This window comes from Cebus imitator, unplaced genomic scaffold, assembly GCF_001604975.1.
Source record: "Cebus imitator isolate Cc_AM_T3 unplaced genomic scaffold, Cebus_imitator-1.0 Scaffold473, whole genome shotgun sequence".
Taxonomy (NCBI): domain Eukaryota; kingdom Metazoa; phylum Chordata; class Mammalia; order Primates; family Cebidae; genus Cebus; species Cebus imitator.
In genome coordinates this window covers 583,541-589,243 of record NW_016107788.1, presented here as the reverse complement: position 1 = coordinate 589,243, position 5,703 = coordinate 583,541, and the positions used below count along the sequence as shown (strand labels likewise).

Here is a 5,703-nt window from a genome sequence, read left to right as displayed (position 1 = left end):
GGGACAGAGACCCAGAGAGAGAGGGGGACAGAGACCCAGAGAGAGAGGGGGACAGAGACCCAGAGAGAGGGGCAGGGCAGGGGGCAGAGACCCAGAGAGAGAGGGGGACAGAGACCCAGAGAGAGAGGGACAGAGACACAGAGAAATAGGGAGAGACCTTGGGGGGGCGCAGAGACTCAGAGAGAGAAAGAGGGGACATAGACCCAAAGAGGCAAGGAGAGACCCAGAGAGAAAGTAAGACGGAAGAGGCGAGCGGGAGCAGGAGCAATGGGTCAGGTGGGAGACGCACGGAGACACAGAGGGGAGGAGAGAGACCGGCCAGGCTGCCGGGAGGGACAAGTGGGAGACAGAAAAGGCCACGGAGGCCAAGACTCGTGAGAGACAGAAACACGGAGCGCTCTAGTGAGAGACGGAAACAGAACTGGAGTTGGAGGAACGGGAGGAGGGGAGAATCACCACTGAACAGGACAGACACCGCGACAGCACAGGTAGAAACACAGGGACTGAGAGGGGAGGAGCCAGCGTTGATAGCGAGAGGCAGAGGCCTGATGGAAAGCCTGGGACGCAGACGTGGCCTAGGAATTGGGCAAGTGGACCGAGGGACCAACCGCTGTGGCCATCCCAGGACTGAGCAATTCCTGAGATGTGGGACAGCCAGTGCTGAAGGCAGATCTGTGTCAAACAGAGCTCACTGGTCCCGGTGGGTGGGACAGAATGAGGGACAGGAGCGGGCCACCGGCTTTTCTGGTTCCCGAAGGAGCCCGTTGTGAAATGTGAAAGTGCCTTCTGACCTTGCCCCTGAGGCCCTCTGCCCTAGGAAATGTGTGGTTTACCTTCCTTCATTTTCAGACCCTGAATGTTTCCAAATGAAAAGGTAAATTTGGCCCCATGTTTTTTTTTTTTTTTTGAGATGGAGTCTTGCCCTGTCACCCAGGCTGGAGTGTAGTGGCGCAGTCTCAGTTCACTGCAACCTCCCCCTCCCAGGTTCCAGCGATTCCTCTTCCCCTGCCTCAGCCTCCGGAGCAGCTGGGACTCCAGGCACGTGCCACCACGCCTGGCTAATTTTTTCTGTATTTTTAGTAGAGACTGGGTTTCACCATGTTAGCCAGTATGGTCTTGATCTTCTGACCTGGTGATCCACCTGCCTCGGCCTCCCAAAGTGCTGGGATTACAGGTATGAGCCACTGTGCCTGTCCTGGCCCCACGTTTTGAGTCTTTGATATATTCATGGAGCTCCCTCTGAAATGCACTCAGCTCCAAGAAGAGGAAAATCGACCTCTTCGTCTTTTGTGAACACATTACTGTGACCCCTCTTGACCCTGGCTACACAGCAGAATCTCTAGGGAGAGCTTTCAAAATAAAATCGATGCTCGGGCCCCATCCCCAGGCCTTGTGGTTTAAGTGGTCCAGGGAGGAGCTCAGCTCAGGAAGGAGCTCAGCTCTGGGAATTTCAAAACCTCCCCAGGGATTTCTGCGGGGAGCTGGGCTGAGACCTATCTATCTGTGGTTGTGAAAAAATGGCCTTGGGCCAGGAACAGTGGCTCATGCCTGTAATCCCCGCACTTGGGAGGCTGAAGCAGGTGGATCATTTGAGGTCAGGAGTTCGAGACCAGCCTGGCTAACATGGTGAAACCCCGTCTCTACTAAAAACTTGAAAATTAACCGGGTGTGATGGCAGGCACCTGTAATCCCAGCTACTCGGGTGCCTGAGGCAGAAGAATTGCTTGAACCTGGGAGGTGGAGGTTGCAGTGAACCGAGATCACGCCACTGCATTCCAGCCAATAGAGTTTCTGTCTTTAAAAAAAAAGAAAAGAAAAGAAAGAAAATACAACCTTGAAAACTCCCAGAGGACTGAGAAAGGCAGCACTGAGTGGCTCAAAACCCTGGGGTGCGGGTGGGAAATTGGGGGGAAATGCGAAGACCAGCTTTGTTGTCAATATTTGTTAGTGGCGATGGAGGGTGCTTTGCTCATGCCTGTAATCCTAACACTTTGGGAGGATTGTTTGAGGCCAGGAGTTCCAGATCAGCCTGGGCAACATAGAAAGACCTCATCTCTACTGAAAAAAAAAAAAAAAAAAAAAAAAATCAGCCAAGCATAGCGGCATGCACCTGTGGTCCCAGCTGCTAGGGAGGCTGAGGAAGGAGGATTCCCTTGAGCCCAGGAGGTAGAGGCTGCAGTGAGTCATGATCGCACCACTGCACACAGGACTGGGTATAGAGGTGACCTTGTAAAAACACACTGCACAGTAACTTGCATGGTGGTTTAGCAAACAAGAGGTGCTTAGTAAATGGTAGCTAACAACAATGAAAAAAAAGTTTCCCAAACATTGACAGCCAAGCCACAGCTGGGGGTTTAGCAAGGGTCAGGTGCTGTTCAGAGCAACCCCACCTGAAGCTCCCTGTTACAGCCTGGAAGGAGGGGAGGCAAAGTCAGGGCAGCAGGCAGGAGAGACGGACTTTGCTTAGGGTTCCAGGAAGCCTCGGGGGAGAGGTGGGGAAGTGACACAAAACAGACCTGGGAGGCCATTCACAGTGGCCCACACCTATAATCCCAGCTCTTTGGGAGGCCAAGGCAGGCAGAGCACCTGAGGTCAGGAGTTCGAGACCAGCCTGGCCAACATAGTGAAACCTCATCTCTACTAAAAATACAAAAATTAGCTTGGTGTGGTGGTGGGCGCCTATAATCCCAGCTACTCAGGAGGCTGAGACAGGAGAATCTCTGGAACCTGGAAGGTAGAGGTTGCAGTGAGCCAAGATGGCGCCACTGCACTCCAGCCTGGGTGACAGAGCAAAACTCGGTCTCAAACAACAGCAACAAGAAAACAAAAAAAGATATGGGAAAGAGCACGCCAGGCTGGGGCCCAGCAGTCCACAGGTGTGGTGCTGCATTGTAGACTATCTTCAAGTTCTCTGTGGCCAAGGATACACCAGGGCAGGCATGGGAGGTGGGTGAGAATTTTTTTTTACGGCTGGAGGGGGTCAGGTTACACAAAGCCCCCAATGCTCGGTGGAGGGCCTGGGATTCTTATCTCTGGTGACGGCACAGGGCACTGGAGGGCTGTGAGGAGAGGGACAGGGTCAGCTCTGGGTACAGGAGGACCCCTCTGAGGACTGGAGGAGAGAGACAGAAGGCTGGCGTGAGGGTCCAACAGGAGAGGAAGCCCACGCAGGGAGGAGGGAGGAAGCAGCCCAGGACCCCCCAGGTCTCAAAAAATTGTAATTTTGAGCAAGACTTTGTCTCAAAAACAAACAAAAAAACTAACTAACTGTAGTTTTTGCCAAAACCAACATTTATTTCTTGCGCCTAACCTTTAAGGAAACCAATTTCTAGCTAAGAAAATAGTGCAACATCGCCACTGTGTGGTTGTTTGAAGTTTTGCAGCCAAGAACTCGAAAGTAAAGCCAGCTTCCAAATCGGGACGCTTTTGAGATTTCAGGAGAATGCTATGGCCGCTGATGCTAAAACATTGGCCTAAAATATTGGTGATCCACAAAAACTCTATTAATTTGAGATAAAATGATAGTGTGACTATGAATCTGTTTATTACTGAAATTTGTGGCCTGGCACAGTGGTGCACGCCTGTAATCCTAGCACTTTGAGAGGCTGAGGTGGGCAGATCACCTGAGGTCAGGAGTTCGAGACCAGCCTGACCAACATGGAGAAACCATATCTCTACCCAAAATACAAAATTAGCTGGGCGTGGTGGCACATTCCTGTAATCCCAGCTACTCGGGGGACTGAGGCAGGAGGACCGCTTGAGCCCAGGAGGTTGTGGTAAGCCGACATCGTGCCATTGCATTTCAGCCTGGACAAGAAGAGTGAAACTCTGTCTGAAAAACAAACCCAGCCTGGCCAACACGGTGAAACCCTGTGTCTACTAAAAATACAAAACTTAACCAGGTGTGGTGGCAGGTGCCTGTGCTCTCAGCTACTCGGGAGGCTGAGACAGGAGAATCACTTGAACCCAGAGGTGGAGGTTGCAGTGAGAGGAGATCACGCTCTTGGGTGACAGAGTGAGATTCCATTTCAATAAAATGAAATAAAATAGAAAAATCTGTTAGGCTTTTCCAGGAAAACTTAGCATGTATATAGTCAACCCTACTCCAAAGCCACCTTTTCAGATACTGAGTTAAAATGAAATCCCTTCTGACTAGATGAGAAGGTAGGTGAAATGCCACTGAAGGTTGAGGTGTCCCCCAGAGCATTCACCTGGGGAGGCTGGAGGTAAGAGGCAGGGGCTGGGGGAGGGGCACTAAGCAAGGGGCTACTAGTGAACTGCCTATAGGGGCTGGTCTGGACACTTTTTCAGGGAGGGACATTGCTGGTGGGTGTTGAAGGTTTAATAGAAGTTTGCTAAAAAGAGAAAAGAGGCTGAGCACAGTGGCTCACACCTTAATTCCAACACTTCAGGAGGCTGAGGCAGGAGGATTGCTTGAGGCCAGGAGTTAGAGAGCAGCCTGGGCAACATAGTGAGACCCTGTCTCTAAAAATTAAAAAGTTAGCTGGGCATGGTGGTGCACACCTACAGTCCCAGCTACTCAGGAGGCTGAGGCAGATTGTTTGAGCCAGGAGTTCAGGGTTGCAGTGAGCTATGATCACACCACTGCTCTTCAGCCTGGGCAACAGAGTGAGATCCCATCTCAAAAAGAAAAAAAAAAAAAGAGGAAGATGTGTTGATACGGTATGATGGTGAAGAAGATGGCGGTAACTACAGACCCGCTGCAGCTGACCAAGTGCATTCACAACTTGGATCTCAGGCTGTGGTTTTCTGGGGCCCATTTGACAAAGATTTTTGCTTCTGTCTGATGAAGAAGACATCGGGGGATCAGAGGGAAATAACAAATCTGAAGTACAGAGCAGCCTGTGCTGGTGCCGGGTGCTGAAGCTGCCCTGCTTTTTCTTCCCTCTGTGCCCTTACATCCAAAGTTGAAATGTTCTTCCCCTTCTTCAAATGCCCCACACAGACTCCTACTCATCCCTCAAAACCCAGCTCAGATTTCCCAGCTCCTAGCCTCAAACCTGAAAGGGTGGGCCCTCACCACTCTCCTACCTCGGAGCCTGGAGTTTGGACCCCCTACCCGACTCTGTCCTGAAACACAGAGCCCCCAGGTGTGGGGCAGGCCCCCGGCTGGGCGCAGGGGCAGCGGGTGTGGGCAGCAGGATGTGCGGATTCAGTTACATTTATTTGGTCTCAGAGCAATGGTTAGGGCAGAGGCAGGGCTCTTGGGTGGGGAGGTCCTGTGTCTTCTCACTGCTGAGCCTGAGAGAGGAAAACGGAGATGAGACAGAGACCAAGATGACCAAACCGGGCCAGAGAGACAGAGACTCCGCCCCACCTCCGCCTCCCCTCCTGCTCACCTTGTTGAAGAAGTAGATGGAGGCCAGGATGGTGAACACGGCGATGGCCAGGGTCACATTCTGCAGGGAGGAGATCAGAGGTCGGGACCTGTCACCTCCCTGCACTCTGCCCCACCCCAGGCCTCCCTTCCCTGCCAGACCCCTCCTCACTTCCTGAAAGTTCATGGCCATGGGACTTCAGCTACCCCCTGCTTGGCCTCCGTTTCCCTTTCCTGGGCCTCTGAGCCATAGAGGGGAGAAGCCACTGGAACTCCGAGAGGGGGTTGTTGGAGAGACCAGAATGGTGGCCATGGCAACGGGGGAAGGGCATTCTGGTAGAGGGGACAGGCAGGGGCTTAGAGCA

The 5,703-nt window shown here is 52.4% G+C and overlaps 1 long non-coding RNA gene across 1 annotated transcript; it reads right to left on the bottom strand.

Moving 5' to 3' along the window:
• Nucleotides 1-5,166: 5,166 nt before the first annotated feature.
• On the bottom strand, nt 5,167-5,425 carry LOC119468683. The gene is made up of 2 exons (XR_005197431.1): nt 5,361-5,425; nt 5,167-5,262 (listed from the first exon to the last, which is right to left on the bottom strand). It is a non-coding gene; the product is annotated as an uncharacterized LOC119468683 (long non-coding RNA).
• Between the last annotated feature and the right edge of the window lie 278 nt (nt 5,426-5,703).